We start from the raw sequence: 18,766 nt of genomic DNA, 5'->3' as shown, positions 1-18,766 counted from the left end.
GTGTGAGATGAGCCCGTGGTAAAGGCACACTTCAGTGGCATTCTTCACTTAATCATCCTGATGACCTCCAGTAAAATCCGCTCACCCCAGTAACCCCGGTAATCCCAGATGTGAACTTGACACTGGCTTTCCTCAATCGCCAACTCCTGGAAGTCATTATCAGTGGCCTTTACCCCCCGGAGGAAGCCAGTGGACAGGGAGTGCGAGGGCATGCAGGAAAAGGAGCCGGGCCTTACTGTATCTTTCTCGTCTGTGTCGATGTCGAGTCCAGGCCTCCCCTCAGGGGTCGTAACATGAATCTGACGGGCGGAGGCAAGATTAACTGGACAGGAAGGAGAAGAAAAATATCTCCGCCTCACAATATAGTGTCCTTCTCTCCAACCTTCGCACTTTTCTTGTGAATTACTCATTACAGCTCTCTTCAGGCCTCTCGAAATTACAGCTCTCTCAGCTCATAGATGTATACAACACATGACACAAGAGGATGTTTTACTTTAAGAGGTCACCATGCCAAAACGTTTTCGGAGCCCCTGTTCTGTGTGACATCATGCACGGTAGACAGGCCATGGGGGCCATGCGCACAGACGCAGTCAAAACAGTGAGCAGTGTCTGTCCAGCCAGACCATGTGGGTTTGATTAGAGCGGAGATGGCAGCGTTTCACTACCTCCGTGGAAATGAGAGGCACAGCGTGTGGGAGAGCAGCGAGCAGGCAGCGGGACAGACGAGAGGAGAGGAGCCAAGATGGAGAGTGGAGGCCGGATGTGAAATGTCTCTGAGGTGTGCACACGGAGGAGTGTGTCCACATTTTGTTTGAATGTGTGTGTGCCACAGCTTGCCAACGTCCTGAAAAAAAGAAATAGGGCAGAAATACTTTGTTTCAGGGCAAAACGAGGCCAGCCTCTTGAGAATGCTCTAAACACAGGACGCCTCCACTTTGTCTTCACGAACGTGTGCATGCTCCTGCAGGCTCCTTCAGATATTTCTCAGTCATTCGTTACTTTTCTTGGATGAAGTCGTATCTTAGATTTAATCTAAATGATTACTGAAGAATCCGCCCCCGCTCTCTCACCACATCATATTTTCAAGAATTTTATATTTAAAAGGGCTTTTAACGGTGTGACTCACACGACTGAGCCGAGTCTTCATGTAACCAAATCTCCAGATGCCTGGACAGTTGCACCCAGACGCCTGTATTACTCACACTCAACTTCCTTTTGTCCTTGCAGCCCCCCCGCCGCCGACATCCCCTAAAATCTCTCTGGCCTCCCTCTCGAGTCTTTGTGGTTCTAATTATCACGCTCATTTGTTATGAGCTGATCCGGACAGAGAGCGAGTAAGAGCCCGAGAGAGGTAGGACCTGGAAGGAGAAGCATGGGAGATGTGGAGATGTGTTATGAATAAAAAGTCAAGTTTGTCCAAGTTCTCTTGTTTTTAGTCATGTTTGCGTTCGTCTCCCCCAATCGTCTCCTCTGTTTTAGCAGTTTGTCCGACGCCACCTGCAGTTTAATGAGGCCGCGGGCTCCTGTGAGGCGCTACGTGACAACAGCAGTGTGAAACAGCATTGTGTGGCCTGAATGACGCTAAATTGCTTTACACTCGACAGGAAGGTGGAGGACAACAGGAGGGAAGGATTTAGCTGAGAAGAGGAGAGGGTGGGGAGTTCAACTTGTTTTTTGCTTTTTTTAAAGGAAAGCGAAGTAGATATACGTTAACGTGTGAAGAGAATGTGTAAAACCTAAAAATTAAAAAAGGTTCAATAAAAATGCAGCTCTGGCAGCCCCCCCCCCCTTCTCTTCCATCCTCCTTCCTCTCCACCCTCACACTACCTCTCACTCTGCACTCATTCTTTTATTCCCCTGTAGCCTTTCCTCTTCACCCCGAGTCAACGATTGTTGTTCTCTGTGGCTTTTTCCTCAGCCGTGTTTGTGTGTGTCAGTGTGTGTGTGTTTTTTTTTGCTAACTCTTTATGACCTTTTCCAGTAGACCTCATGGGGACCAAGCCTGGCCGTACTGAGGCAAAACATAACTTCTGAGCTCCTGGTTAAGATTATGGCTAAAATGTGAATTATGGTTAGGTTAAGGTTAGGGTTAGGTATGACTTGGTCATGGTTAAGGTTAAGGCTTTCGTTAGTCATCCACTATGTCAATGCAAAGTCCTAATAAGGAAGCTATACCAACCTGTGTGTGTGTCAGTGTTTAGTGTGGTTGTATGTGTACGTGCCTTCAGGAGACTGTTCTTCCTTATGTGACTTTGAGCATGCATGTGTGTTGTAAGAATGCATATCTATACGTGTTTGTATAGTTGTAGAGATATTTTTACGAGGTCCACTTTGAGCCTCTAACTCACAAAGTGAGGACATTTTGGGAAAGTGAGGACATTTTGGCTGGTCCTCACTCTGACAACCTTTAATGGTCTGTTTGAGGGTTTGTTTTATAGTTAGGGTCAGGTTGAGGCAATTTGTTTCAATGGTTAAGGTCAAGGTTAGGGGCTAGAGAAGGCATCATGTCAATGAGTGTCCTCATTGATATTGATGTACAAACGTGTGTGTGTGATCCTATGATGTTATGGATATGGCCATAGTAAACTTCACAGGAGGTCTTGTTGTTTCTTCTTGTGTTGAACAGCACTCTGCAGATGGGTCATTCCCTGTGGCTCTTGAAATTAAACACATGTCTAGATATGTTCTATAGTTTCCTCTTGATCCCATGACTTTGTCAAAGGCCTGAAAGAAAACAGAAGCACAAGAAAACACATGAGAGACAGTTGAATTACACTTGTTTACTCATGTCTCTGCAGTGGCATCATGGGGCAGAAAATGATGCAGTAGGACAGAATAAAACGTTGAGGAGGTTTTCAGGGATCATCTGTCAGCATGACTATTCGCTCAGACATGTATATAGTTGATGTGCACCAGAAAGAATGTAACAAACATATATTGCATCACAATTGAAACACGTGATCCCTTCTTTAGCCTTATAGCAGTATTTTCCTGCTACTCCACACTTAAACCCTGCAGCAGTCTGAGCTTGATGAAGCTTTGGATACTTTTGCACTAGTTGTGTTTCACAGCGTGTGGAGTTATTTCCGTTCGGAGGAATAACTTTGATTGCAAAGTCTTTTTAGTCATCAGCGTGTGACCAACCCTGAATATTACAATAAGTTTGCAGACAAAGCAGAAAATATGAAGAAAGTTGTTGGACTAGTAGACAGATCCCAGTTTGCTGAGTGAACACTTGATGCTTTGTGATAAGTAAGCAAGTAACTCTCCTGCCATCTAGTGGTTTCAAACAGGTAACGTTTTGTCTCCACACTCTGTTTGAACTCTCTAGCTCCACCTGTTAAGAACAGTTTGGACATGTGCACCTATACTGACCCTCTGATTAATATATTGTTGTTTCCTCCACAAAGAAAGTTATGTTATGTTTTTGTTTTGTTTTAGCTGGATATAAAAACTACTGCTCCATACAGTTATGTATGTCACCTCATTTGCAGCACATGTCACACTGCACCTTTGAGTATATATAGTTTTAGTTTTGCATTGTATTTGACTTTTTTATTGTAAGCACTTTCTTCCTTGCTTTTATTTAAATGTAACTATTGCACTGCTGAGCTGAGCAGTGTCTTCTTGTCCAACACCTTTCATTGTACTGTTGACCCTGTGTGTTCACTTGCATAGGACAAATTTAAATTTGATTACCATGACACTTGTTTGAAGGATGTGATATGAAACAGGGAAGAGCCGCATTCAAACAAGATCAGGTTCCAGATCACGGGGCAGGTTTATGTTTGCTTTTGTTTCTCACTTTTATAGCTGTGAAGATGTATTGTGATCCAAAGGTCAAGGCAGTAAGTCTACTCAAATCTATTTATATTTTCATTTTCAAGCACAAAAAGTAACACTACTGTTCAAAACCTTCGGAACAATTGAAAGTTTAAAAGGATAGTTCACCGAAAAATGAAATTTCACTAATTATGTACTCACCACTATAAGGTGTGAGTCCACAAAACCCTTAGAAGTCTCAGTATTGATTCAGCGAAGTCGACCAAACAAAACACGGTGGAAATGACTGTAGACAAATTCTTCTGAATTCACTTTATTAAATATACCGCACACATATGTAATCAAATATGGTTTGACTGTGTTTGTAATAATTTTTTTTTTAAACCTCAACTTCTTCAAATATAATTTCAGTTCTCAAAATGGCTGACAGCACTTTCTCCCACAGACTGGTACATCTCCGTTGCCGCGAGGACAGATACAGAAAGTCTTTCCTGCCCACAGAAATAACACTTTACAACTTCTGACCTCTGTCGAAAGGTGAACCTTCAAAACCATGAGTCCTATAGATCCTGACCTCACCAAAACTCTCTGATTACTCCTGCATTAGCTTTGAATTTATCATTATTTTTTTGCACATACTGTATTACATTCATATTCATTTTTACTGCACATCTTAAAGTCATATTTATTTATTTTAGTCAAACAACTACTGCAATTTAGCACGCTTGTCTCTTATGTCGACTTTACTACAATAAAGTACATCGATCTATCTATATCTATCTAAAATAGTTTTGCTCGAATGTGTTCCACAGGGCAAAATGTCCCTTAATAGAATCTTTGTTGTCCTCTCATGTTTCTCATATTAAAATAAGCAAAAAGCTAGAAGAGATAAAAGGAAAAAGTGGATCCATGACATTTTAAAGCTGGGTGAGTGGCCTATCATATAAGGGTCCTGGCAGCCTTTCCAGTTGTTTTGAGGCTTTACATTTCCAGGATTTCCCTCAAAATGCACAGGCAGACACTGATTCTCCAGCTTATCACAGGCCAGAATCAGATGTTTGTTTTCCTGAATTACGTTCCTGATGCTACAGGTGCCTGACTGGATCCTCACTGTGACAAAAGTGAAATTCTGGTTGCTCATGCACATGTTCTTCTCGTAGATCTTCCCGCCTTCCTTCGTGCACACGGCATTCACCCTGTTGAGCTCTTCACGACGAAGGAAAGACTGCGTGGGTCTGTCACAGTCGCTGTTATTCCTGATGTACCTCTCCCATTCGTTCTGGTCGAGAGTGCTGGGCAACCCGGCGCGAATGTGGCGCTTGACGAAGGTGTTGAAGGCGTTGTTCCACTTGGACTTCTGGCAGGGAACGTCATTTGTGGCAAACGTCTGATGCCCCAGCAGGATGCAGATGGTGAGAGGGAGAAAAACCCTGAGAGCAGCCATTACCCAGCAGACCTAGGGAGGAACACAGCCTGTAAGGTCACAACAGCATGAACAAAGAAACTTTACTTTACCCTCTACCACTCAGTCAACTTACCTTTTCTGATTCTGAGTTATGTACGATTGTGTCAAAGAGCTGAGTTTGACAAAGTTCTTCTGTCTGTCTGTCTCTGTCAGTCTGTCAGTCTGTCTGTCTCTGTCAGTCTGTCTGTCTGTCTGTCTAACCCAAGCTCCAGCTGATTGAGAGCTTTCTTCTGTCTGTCAGTTCAGTGTTGTATAAGTTTACAGCTCTCATGAACCAGTTCAAAGTTCAGTTCATAAAAGTAAACATGAATAGTTCACGTAAGTTCACCATTTAAATTCTGAACTAGTTTATAGTTCAGTTCATTTCATAGTTTTAAGGTGGAGAGTGAGAATGAAAAATTAACTTGTTTTTTAAAGAAAACTTTATCTATCACAACCCCTTGCCTTAAACCGTACTTCATATATATATCAATTCCTAAAAAAAATTTTTTAATTTTTTTATATTGCTAATTTTACCTGTTTATTTATTCATCCTCTGTAAACAAAAGGCAAATTAAATCATAGTGCTATGCCTTGCTATGAAACCAATTATTAGACTAGACCTTAAATGCTATCATTTAAATTTATAAAGTATATGTGTGGACAGAGGACAAAAAGTTTGGCTGATGTCCGGACTTGCTTTTTCAGCGCAGGAGGACACAATCTGCACAGAAAGGTGAGCTTTTTAACTGTCGGAACCTTTATCAGACAGCGTGTAAAAATCCTGCAAATAATAATAAGGTGCATCGGATGTAGTTGCTGAGTCTGCTCTGCTTTCACTTGCCATTTTCACCACTTGGCGCAACTTTCTCACTAGCCTTTTGGAAACACTTGCATCAAGCATGCCAAACGAATTTTTGAAGTGATCAACAATAATGGTGGAGCTACTCATTACTGAGTCAGTTTTTGACACTTTAATTTCTGTTTTAGGAGGTTTTTTTTTTTTTTTAGCTGTGGTCTTAAACTTTTGATCAGCTGATGAACAGCCTACTTCAGTTAAATTGTTGTTTTCAATAAATTGCCTGCCCACAACTTTTGGTCTCTTGTTCCCATTTCTTCTTTTTGCATTTTGAAACTCTATTTAGAACCTTCCTAAGATTCAACAGTGCAAAATGCAAATTCATGCATTTTTTTAACTGGTCTTAAGATTTTGATCAGTAGTGTATGTTCAGCTAAGTACACCATGTTAAATAAGTGTTGAGATGTCCTGAGGGTCAGTGAACAGGTCGGGGTGGGGCACTTGACAGTTCTAGACCAATGGCTGTGGGGTCTTGTGGGATGGCAGGCTTTCATTGGCTGATGAGTTGGCGGGTAAAGGGTGAATGAGGAAGGGGAGTGAAGAATACGGTGGTGGATGTTAGCAGTGTCGGAGTTACGAACAAGAAGTGTGTCGTGTTCGTTGGACTTTAATAAAGTTACACATAAAGAGAGACGTTTTCTGTCGTCTATACGCGAGGACGCCACAATATGAACGTGTTCACTGTTCAAATTCATTATTTTTCATTAAGTTGCGTTCAGTTCATCGTTCTGATAAAAATGAACGTGTTCAATGAACGCGTTCTTTTGAACTTGTTCATGCACAACACTGTCAGTTGCAGTTCCAGATTTCACTTCCTTGTGTGTGTCAGCAGCAGGAGTTGCCTAAACTACACTCCATTCTCTGCCATTTAATTTGTTTTTTAACAATTCAAAGTTTAATGGGATAGTTCTAGATATTATAGACTAAAGATATTGTTGTGTTTCTATTTCTTTATATCCTTTGCTAATTTCCTCATTGCGGGACCAATAAAGGACTTATTCTCTTTTCTTATCTTAGATAATCTTAGAAGGTACAAAGGTGATATCATGGAATATTTTACCATTATACTACACTTATCTGTTATCTCTGCTTTATACATAGTTCTGCTCGTGTAACTGCCAAGATGACATCAGGGCCACAAATCTGAGTGTGTGCACGTCTCCCCAAGAGCTTGAAGAGTCCTTCTACCTGAGTCTGGGTCTTATCTCCTGGGATTTTGCTGTTCACATAGTTCACACACAGTTCACACACACATCTCTTCACTGCATCTGCATAAAAAGCACACGCCTGCAACTGTTTCTCAGTCATTCCCTCTGCAGAATGCTTTATGCATGCTGTATGCTTGTCTGACCTTCCTTGCAAGGAATAAAGTATACTTAAAAGACTATGATTCTCTAATTTCTTTATTTCAGAATTCTCACCAGGTCAACAGTAACCAATGAACCTACCACAGGATGAACTGGACAAAAGAAAATTCAGATTAATAAAATCGTGTGCACACACACCTGAGGGCAATTTTCACTTTACAAATCAAAGTCCACCTGGAAACGTTCCTACTTGGATCTGCATCATATCCAGTCCTCGACACGCCCACTTTCAACTATAAATGATCTATGCAAAGCACCTCATGAATATTAAATTATCGAGCTGACCAATGGATTTCCACCGTGAGTCATGACAGAGTCACGGGATCAAGGGATGAGAAGAGGAAGCTGAGGTGTGTGTTGCTGAGGTGGGGATGAAGAGCAATTTTATGGCACAGCAGTGAGTTGATAATATAGAAAATACATTAATACTCTGAAGCAATTTTTTTCGATGGTTAAGGTCGAGGTTAGGGGCAAGAGAAGGCATCATGCCAATGAGTGTCCTCATTAATATTGATGTACAAACGTGTGTGTGTGATCCTATGATGTTATGGATATGGCCAAAGTAAACTTCACAGGAGGTCTTGTTGTTTCTTCTTGTGTTGAACAGCACTCTGCAGATGGGTCATTCCCTGTGGCTCTTGACATTAAACACATGTGTAGATATGTCCTATGATTTCATCTTGACCCCACGACTTTGTCAAAGACCTGTAAAAAAACAAAAGCACAAGAAAACACATGAAAGTCAGTTGAATTACACCTGTTAACTCATGTCTCTGCAGTGGCATCATGAGGCAGAAAATGATGCAATAGGACAGGATGAAAAGTTGAGGAGGTTTTCAGGGATCATCTGTCAGCATGACTATTAGCTCAGACATGTATATTGTTGATGTGCACCAGAAAGAATGTAACAAACATATATTGCATCACAATTGAAACACGTGATCCCTTCTTTAGCCTTATAGCAGTATTTTACTGCAACTCCGCACTTAAACCCTGCAACAGTCTGAGCTTGATGGAAGCTTTGGATACTTTTGCACTAGTTGTGTTTCACAGCGTGTGGAGTTATTTCCGTTCAGAGGATTCACTTTGATTACAAAGTCTTTTTAGTCATCAGCGTGTGACCAACCCTGAATATTACAATAAGTTTGCAGACTGAGCAGGAAATATGAAGAAAGTTGTTGGAGTAGTGGACAGATCCCAGTTTGCTGAGTGAACACTTGATGCTCTGTGATAAGTAAGCAAGTAACTCTCCTGCCATCTAGTGGTTTCAAACAGGTAACGTTTTGTCTCTACATTCCGCTTGAACTCTCTAGCTCCACCTGTTTAGAACAGTTTGGACATGTGCACCTATACTGACCCTCTGATTAATATATTGTTGTTTCCTCCACAAATAAATTTATGTTATGTTTTTGTTTTGTTTAAGCTGGATATAAAGACTACTATATGTATATATAGTTTTAGTTTTATATTGTATTTTACTTTTTTATTGTAAGCTCTTTCTTCCTTGCTTTTATTTAAATGTAACTATTGCACTGCTGAGCTGAGCGGTGTCTTCTTGTCCAACACCTTTCATTGTACTGTTGACCCTGTGTGTTCACTTGCATATGACCAATTTAAATTTGATTACCATGACACTTGTTGGAAGAATGTGATATGAAACAGGGAAGAGACGCATTCAATCGAGATCAGGATCCAGATCAGGGACCAGGTTTATGTTTGCTTTTGTTTGTCACTTTCATTAACATTGCAAGATGGGTGACTAAAATTTGTTGAACCTGACTGTTGGAACAGGTACACGCTCCTTTGAGAACCATTCTGATTATAATGTTTACTTGTGGGTTTCGTGCACATGCAGTCATACTGAGTTAGTTTGTTCTTAAAACCTGAAGCTCTGACAAAGGTGTGAATTTGTCTTGAAACTCATTAGCTATGTAGATGTATTGTGATCCAAAGGTCAAGCCAGTAAATCTACTCAAACCTATTCATATTTTCATTTTCAAGCCCACAAAGTGACACTACCGTTAAAAAACTTTCGGAACAATTCAAAGTTTAAAAGGATAGTTCGGCGAAAAATGAAAATTCACTAATTATGTACTCACCACTAAAACGATGGAGGGGGGGTGAAGTCTCGGTAGTAAACATTGTTTCAGGAAAGGCGACCAAACAAACCAAGGTGGAAATGACTGTAGACAAATTCTTCTGAATTCACTTTATTAAATAAACCGCACATACATATAATAAAATACAATCCCTTTGGTGTGGAGATGTGATTAATTCCCCTTTTAATACACACAAGGCATTCAGACGGTCATGATCAGAAATTTCAATCAGAAAACTCTAACTGAAACGTCACTGGCGCGTCAATCCTAAAAGAAAAATGATGTACATCTTACAGGCACAAGTTTCAAGCAAAAGTGGTTTACATATTGGTGGTTTGACTGTTTTTAATTCTTTTTAAAAACCTCAACTACTTCAAATTTACTTTCAGTTCTTAAAATGGCTGACAGCACTTTCTTACACAGACTGGTACATCTCTGTTGCCTCGAGGACAGATACAGAAAGTCTTTCCTGCCCACAGCAAAAACACTTTTCAACTTGTCACCTCTGTCGAAAGGTGAGTCCTATAGATCCTGTCCTCACCAAAACTCTCTGATTACTCCTGCGATAATTTATCATTTTTTTGGCACATAGTGTATTACATTCATATTCATTTTTACTGCACATCTTAAAGTCTTGTTTATTGATTTTAGTCAAACAACTACTGCAATTTAGCACGCTTGTCTCTTTTGTCGTCTTTGTTCTATGTCAAAAGCCCTTGACATGCTGCCGTGAATAAATAATTTCCCAAATTAGGAACAATAAAGTACATCGATTTAGCTAAAATAGTTTTGCTCAGATGTTTGTTTTCCTGATTTCTGTCCTGATGCCGCAGATGCCTAACTCGATCCTCACTGTGACAAAAGTGAAAGGCTGGTTGCTGATGCACATGTTCCTCTCTTACGTCTTCCCGCCTCGCTTCTTGCACACAGCCTTCACCCTGTCCAGCTCTTCAGGCTGAAGAAAATACAGCATGGTTCTGTTACAGCAGCCGTTATTCCTGGCCCTTGGCCGAGAGTGTGTGCGGTTTTCAATTGTGACTGTGCGAACATGAACGTGCCTCCGAAGAGGGTAAGAATGTCGGAGCTTGCGGACAGTTGGATGCCACCACACGAGCAGTATGGAGGCATTTTATGTTTTTTTGTGTTGTTTTTTACTTCCAAGGAAATGGTTCCATTTAATTACATTTTACTTGAATTGGCTGCAACACTGTTTACCCCTGAATCTCCATCAGTGTTTCGTGGACTCAACACTTCGCCCTCGATCAAATCAAGACCTCCTGCAGATATTTGACAGAGAAGCCTGCGTGATACAATAAAAAATAAAAAAAACAAAGGGTTATTCGTTTTTGACCTCTACCAGATCAAACAGTTAACACTTTATTTTTTCCTCTCGAATTGAGTTGAAGCGTCGGGTTTCTACCACTAGAGGCAAGATACCACATCTCAGCCGAGCACAGTTGGACCTCTGATCACTGGTCAGGTTCAGAGTGACACGTGCTCTCGATGGTAAATAAACATCATCAGACTGTACATTCTCAGTTTGAGTTTTAATTCTTTAATAATATTGTTTTAATTTGAGAAAACACTACATGATAATTTTGGAAAAATGGAGGTGTTCTCAAACTTTTGTTGTTTTCATATTGTCATATTGTGTGCCTGTTAATGTTAAGTTACTACTATGTTCTTTTTCACACTTAAAATAAACCACGGTGGAAATGATTGTAGACAAATTCAAATTCTTCTGAACTCACTTTATTAAATATACCGCAAACATGCATAATAAAATACAATCCCTTTGGTGTGGAAATGTGATTGATTCCCATTTTAATCCACACAACGTGTTAAGATGTTAAGATCTCATGTTTCTCAAATTTAAAAGAGGTACTATTGGAGCCCTGACATTTTTAAGCTGCTTTAAAATGTCAGGGCTCTAGGCAGCGATTTTTTTTTCCTTCAGGTTTTTCGTCACGGTTTGCCTCAAAATGCACAGGCAGACACACATCCCTCTCGATCTCACAGCCCAGAATCAGATATTTTTCTTCCATAGTTACATCAGTGACTTTGCAGGTGTTAATCTCGCTTGTCACTGTAACAAATTTGAATAGCTTGTCGCTGATGCACAGGTTTTCCCGGTTGATCTTCCAGCCTGCTTTCAAGCACACATCCTTCACATCTTTCTGATCTTTAGGCTGAAGAAAAGACTGAATGGTTCTCTTACAGTCACTGCTGACTTTCTTGATGTAAATCGTCCATTCTTCTTTCTTTTCAATGGCGGGCCAATCGCCACGAATGTGGCGCTTGACGAAGGTGTCATAGCCGTTGATCCGGGCAGACTTCTGGCAGGGAGCGACATGTTTGGCAAACGTCTGATGCCCCAGCAGGTGGCAGATGGCGAGAGGGAGAAAAACCCTGAGAGCAGCCATTACCCAGCAGACCTAGGGAGGAACACAGCCTGTAAGGTCACAACAGCATGAACAAAGAAACTTTACTTTACCCTCTTCCACTCAGTCAACTTACTTTGTCTGATTTTGAGTTATGTATGAGTGTGTCAAAGAGCTGAGTCTGTCTTTCTCTGTCTGTCTGTTTGTAGCAGGACTGTAGCAATAAGCTGCCTCACAGCTTCCCTACCTTATATTCTCAGGTGTGGAGGCTCATGTGAGATAGGAGTGACCTGAAACATCCAATTGTGTGAGAGCTTTGTTCTGTCCGTCAGTTGCGGTTCGACATTTCACTTCCTTGTGTTGTGTCAGCAGCGGGAGTGGACTAAGCTATAGTCTATTTTCTACGATTTTTTAAAACAATTAAAAGTTTAAAAGGATAGTTCACCAAAAAATGAAAATGTACTCATCATCTACTCACCACAAAGCCAACGGAGGGGTGGGTGAAGTGTTTGGGTCCACAAAACACGGTAGGAGTCTCAGGGGTGAAGAATGTTTCAACAACGACAAACCATCTTCAGACGTAACAAAACAGAAAAAAACATTATGCCTCCATACTGCTTGTGTCATGTCATCCAGGTGTCTGCAAGCCCGGACATTCATATTAGACTCGAAACATTTGCACCATGTTTTTACCTAAAAGTTCACTACTGGAAGTGGTGATGCTAGCGGATGTAGCCACACCAACGCGCACATTGCGGGAGCCCTTGGTTGAGAGTTTGTGCAGTTTTCCGTTGTGACTGTGCGAACATGAACAGGCCTCCGAGGAGAATAAGAATGTCGGGGCTTGCGACAATACTTTAAGTTTTTTCGTGTTGTTTTTTTACGGAAAAGGAAATGGTTCCATTTTTTTTATTAAATTTGACTTGAATTGGCTGCAACACTGTTTGATCCTGAAACTCCAGCAGTGTTTTGTGGACTCAACACCTCACCCACTCCTCCATCAGCATAGTGGTGAGTAGATAGTCAAGGAAATTTCATTTTGTGGTTAACTATCCCTTTAAGTTCAATAGATAGCCTTAAAAGGTAGAAAGGTGAGCAATGAACCTACCACAGGATGAACTGGACAAAAGATGAAAGCAAATAAGCAACTGCAACACGTTTGTGTTGCAGTTGAAGACGACAATGCAGTTTGTGTTGTCGTCTGTCTGTCTGAATGTCTGTAGCATTGGTGGGAAGTAACGAAGTACAAATACTTCGTTTCGGTACTTAAGTCAATTTTTCATATATCTGTACTTTACTTGAGTGTTTATTTTCCTGACGACTTTTTACTTTTACTCGCTACATTTGAACACAAAGTTCTGTACTTTTTACTTCTTGTATTCTCAAAACTGTCTTGTTACTTGAGCAGCGGAGGTTGACACAACGGGCGCCTATACGCACGGCGCACCTCTCTCTCGCCCACTCGAGTGCCCCCTGAATCGGGAGATACACAGGCCCGGGGACGTGTTTGCCGTCGGGGGGACAGCGCGATACCCTAAGCATCCAGATGTTGGTCGGGCTGCCTTGGTCCACCGGTGCCATCCATTTATTCCTTTTAGAATTATCCGGTTGCTCGTGCAGGAGCTCGGTTCAAGTTCAGTCTTTATTATTCGGTCTGAAATTTGGCAGCAAACTAGACTGTGTCTGGTGATTTTTTCTTCTCTGAACTAGCACTGTGCAGGCTGTTAACAAAAGAGAAACTATCCAATGTTGTGTGTCTATAACTTGTTTCTTTATGCTGATTTATCATAAGGGGCATTGTGTATCATTCCTGCTACTGATTAGAAAGTAAAAGGTCCATGTTAAGTGATATTTACAGTTATAAATTTCTTAGTGGTTACACTGTGGTCAATTAGTGTTCTTAGCCCCTTGTAAACGATTTTCGCGAATTCGCATCAAACCGCTCCCGGTCTTAATGCCGCCACAGTGGTGTTTGTATTCCACTAACGCCTGTTGATGCAAAGTTTAAAAATACCAAGGAAGGTATTGGAAGCACTCTACCACCATCTAATGGTCGGATCGAAAATACATCCGGTGGATGCACTCGGAAGTGCGGCTCGGCAGACAGTATGGATTTTGGCTGCTAAATTTGGGGAGTTATCCACATTTTAGGTAGTTATGCAAATATAAAAAATACATACCAGCTTATTGGTTGCTTCTAATGCTAATATGTATCAGAATATACTACATGTGACGAAAATTGATGATGTAATTAGAAGATTTCGGTTTGTCGCGTTTTCGCTACATTAAGCAGTAATGGCTGCAAATTTATAAAATCTTATTATATGCAATATCGTATAAAATCGAATTCCTGTGCGTATACTTCAAATGTTTTGAAGCATATAAGTATAAGTATCCTTATATGATTGTACATCTGACGTTTGGTTCATTGAATATATATAATATATATAATAATGTATAATACCAGGGACTACAGATGACAATTAGATTATAGCTAACTCTGGAACTGCTAAGGAGCTGGGCATTGTCCCTATCAAATAAAATACAAATAAATACAAATATGAAGAAATACAGACTATGTACAACTGTATGTGCAGAGTAAGTGTGCAACATCTAATTCTGTACAAAACATAATAAAAATATAATGCTGGTATATAAATGCAATTTCTTCCCTTTATTGTTTGGGAGAACTAAATGAACACATCAACTTTCTACGGGAAGCGAGCTGATGGACTTCAAACCAGGGTTACACCTGTCGAAAGTGATGACAGCTGTCTCAGTGACAGTGACAATAGCGATGAATTATGCCTAATGTCGCTAATTTGTCTCATACCTTAATTTATATCTATTGTATGTGCTATATAAATTAGCAATTTCCACTTAGTTTAGCATCTGCATGACAGCAAAAAACACTTTTTTTATAATTGTAAATAAATTCAGGCAATAAGGGGTTTGACAGACACAAGAGACACTTGTTTATTCTGTAATGTTGGTTCTTTGTTGTCTCTAGAAGTTCAGATGCTCTAGTCCATTACTTTTTGAACCTCAGCATCTGGGGTTTAAAATTTGTGAAATTATACAGTATATGTATATTTTTGTTATAATTTTTCAGTCAGTTGAAATAAATCCTGAAGGGAACAATTTTGGTTTGTTTAGTGTCTGTATTTTTCATTTTGGTACTTGGTACTTGATACTTAAGTACAATTCAACACCAAATACTTTTGATACTTAAGCACGTTTAATATGAGGTACTTTAAGACTTTTCCTCAAGTCATTTTCTTACCGGTGACTTTTATTTTAACCAGAGTCACTTTCAGGTAAGATATCTGTACTTTTACTCAAGTATGGCTTTCAAGTACTTTATACACCATTGGTCTGTAGCAGGACTGTAGCAGACAGATGCCTGACAGCTTCCCTACCTTATGTTATCAGGCGTGGAGGCTCGTGTGAGATAGGAGTGACATGATAGTTCGGCTTGTGTGAGAGCTTTGTTCTGTCCGTCAGTTGCGGTTCCACATTTTACTTTCTTGTGTTGTGTCACCAGCGCGCGTGGACTAAACTAGACTCTATACTCTACCAGTTTAAATTTTTTAAAACAATTAAAAGTTTAAAGGGATAGTTCACCGAAAAATTGAAATGTACTCATCATCTACTCACCACTAAGCCAACGGAGGGGTGGGTGAAGTGTTTGAATCCACAAAACACGGTAGGAGTCTCAGGGGTTCAGCCAGAGTGACCTTTTCTTCAGACGTAATAAAAACAGAAAAAAGCATTATGCCTCCGTACTGCTTGTATCTTGTTATCCAGGTGTCCGCAAGCCCGGACATTCATATTCCACTCGAAATGGCCTTATTTGCACCATGTTTTTTGCCTAAAAGATGCTAGCGGACGTAGCCACACCAACGCGCACCTCGCACGTGCCCTTGGTTGAGAGTTTGTGCGGTTTCCGTTGTGCCTGTGCAAACATGAACAGGCCTCCGAGGAGAATATGAATGTTGAGGCTTGCGGACAAAATGTTATGTTTTTTATGTTGTTTTTTTAAGTAGAAGGAAATGGTTCCATTTAATTCAATTGTACTGAAATTGTCTGCAACAGTGCTTTCGGGACTCAACACCTCACCTACCCCTCCATCAGCATAGTGGTGAGAAGATAGTGAAGGAAATTTCATTTTGTGGTGAACTATCTCTTTCAGTTCACTGGATAGCCTTAAAAGGTAGAAAGGTGAGCAATGAACCTACCACAGGATGAACTGGATAAAAGGTGAAAGCAAATAAGCAACTGCAACACGTTTGTGGGAACTTCGACAGCTGTGGTGGGAGGAACTTTCAAAACCAGGTTTCATCTCCATCATAGAAAGACGTCTGGTGTGTCTTCAGCTGCTGAATTAATCAAAACGTTAGATTAGATGTTGTTCAATAAGAAGATTCTGTTTCCTTTTTCAAATCTTTGGCATTTATTTCCTTTATAACGGGTAAATAATTTATCACTCAAAATGTCACACTCCAAAATGTGTCCAGCCCGCACAGACTGACAAGTCACAGCACACATGACAAAAACAAGTGCAGAAGCAGCAAAACGACTGATCCACCTTCACACAACAAAGTAGGATTCATACTAAAAGTGTATGTGCGCACCAATGACGGAAATGGCATACACAAAAGAAAATTCTGATAAAACTGTGTGCCAACTAACCTGAGCGTAATGTTCACTTTATAAAGTCCACCATATTGACGTACAAACGTGTGCGTGTTATCCTATGATGTTATGGATATGGACATTTCACAGGAAGTCAACCTCTGGTCACTGTCCATACAGTGGGTTTCCTTGAAGTCTCAGAATTAAATGTTAATATATTTGTGTTGTCGTTTCTTCTTGTGTTGAACAGCTCTCTTCAGATGTGTCATTCCATGTGGCTCTTGACATTAAACACATGTGTAGATATGTCCTATAATTTCTTCTTGACCCCACGACTTTGTCAAAGACCTGTAATAAAACAGAAGCACAAGAAAACACATGAAAGACAGTTGAATTACACCTGTTTACTCATGTCTCTGCAGTGGCATTAACAGGCAGAAAATGATGAACTAGGACAGAATGAAAAGTTGAGGATGTTTTCAGGGATCATCTGTCAGCATGACTATTCGCTCAGACATGTATATAGTTGATGTGCACCAGAAATAATGAAACAAACATATATTGCATCATTATTGAAAAACTTGGCCACTTCTTTAGCCTTATAGCAGTATTTTCCTGCTACTCCACACTTAAACCCTGCAGCAGTCTGAGCTTGATGGAAGCTTTGGATACTTTTGCACTAGTTGTGTTTCACAGCGTGTGGAGTTATTTCCGTTCAGAGGATTCACTTTTATTACAAAGTCTTTTTAGTCATCAGCGTGTGACCAACCCTGAATATTACAATAAGTTTGCAGACTGAGGAGAAAATATGAAGAAAGTTGTTGGAGTAGTGGACAGATCCCAGTTTGCTGAGTGAACACTTGATGCTCTGTGATAAGTAAGCAAGTAACTCTCCTGCCATCTAGTGGTTTCAAACAGGTAACGTTTTGTCTCCACACTGTGTTTGAACTCTCTAGCTCCACCTGTTAAGAACAGTTTGGACATGTGCACCTATACTGACCCTCTGTTTAATATATTGTTGTTTCCTCCACAAAGAAAGTTATGTTATGTTTTTGTTTTGTTTAAGCTGGATATAAAGACTACTATATGTATATATAGTTTTAGTTTTATATTGTATTTGACTTTTTTATCGTAAGCTCTTTCTTCCTTGCTTTTATTTAAATGTAACTATTGCACTGCTGAGCTGAGCGGTGTCTTCTTGTCCAACACCTTTCATTGTACTGTTGACCCTGTGTGTTCACTTGCATATGACCAATTTAAATTTGATTACCATGACACTTGTTGGAAGAATGTGATATGAAACAGGGAAGAGCCGAATTCAATCGAGATCAGGATCCAGATCAGGGACCAGGTTTATGTTTGCTTTTGTTTGTCACTTTCATTAACATTGCAAGATGGGTGACTAACATTTGTTGAACCTGACTGTTGGAACAGGTACACGCTCCTTTGAGAACCATTCTGATTATAATGTTTACTTGTGGGTTTCGTGCACATGCAGTCACACTGAGTCAGAGGACACACAGTTGTGTCTAGAAAACTCACCACCCAGAACTGTAAATGTTTGTTCTTAAAACCTGAAGCTCTGACAGATATGATTATGGTGGAGTCTTTAATCTTATTAGCTTTGTAGATGTATTGTGATCCAAAGGTCAAGCCAGTAAGTCTACTCAAACCTATTCATATTTTCATTTTTAAGCCTACAACGGGACACTACCGTTAAAAACTTTCAGAGCAATTCAAAGTTTAAAAAGAAGATGAAAATTAATTATTCACTAATTATGTACTCACCACTAAACCGATGGGGGGGGGCACAAAACACTTAGAAGTCTCAGTAGTAAACATTGTTTCAGCAAAGGGGACCAAACACACCAAGGTGGAAATGACTGTAGGCAAATTCTTCAGAATTCACTTTATTAAATAAACCGCACATATATAATAAAATACAATCCCTTTGGTGTGGAGATGTGATTAATTTCCTTTTTAATACACATAAGGCATGTAGGCGGTCATGATCAGAAACTGCAATCAGAAAACTCTAAATGAAACGCCACTGGCGCATCGATCCTAAAAGAAAAATGATGGACAACTTACAGGCACACAGGCACAAGTTTGAAGAAAAAGTGGTTTACACATCGGTGGTTTGACTGTGTTTGTAATACTTTTTAAAAACCTCAACTTCTTCAAATTTAATTTCAGTT

At 40.2% G+C, this 18,766-nt stretch overlaps 1 long non-coding RNA gene across 1 annotated transcript; it reads right to left on the bottom strand.

The window, feature by feature from the left end:
* Nucleotides 1–11,288: 11,288 nt before the first annotated feature.
* Nucleotides 11,289–12,209, bottom strand: LOC128449028 (uncharacterized). Its single transcript, XR_008339844.1, has 2 exons — nucleotides 12,070–12,209; nucleotides 11,289–11,987 (listed from the first exon to the last, which is right to left on the bottom strand). It is a non-coding gene; the product is annotated as an uncharacterized LOC128449028 (long non-coding RNA).
* Between the last annotated feature and the right edge of the window lie 6,557 nt (nucleotides 12,210–18,766).

The sequence above is a fragment of the Pleuronectes platessa genome, chromosome 10 (assembly GCF_947347685.1).
Source record: "Pleuronectes platessa chromosome 10, fPlePla1.1, whole genome shotgun sequence".
In the NCBI taxonomy this organism is placed as follows: Eukaryota; Metazoa; Chordata; class Actinopteri; order Pleuronectiformes; family Pleuronectidae; genus Pleuronectes; species Pleuronectes platessa.
The sequence above is the reverse complement of the archived record's forward strand: the minus strand, read 5'-3'. Positions and strand labels throughout refer to the sequence as shown.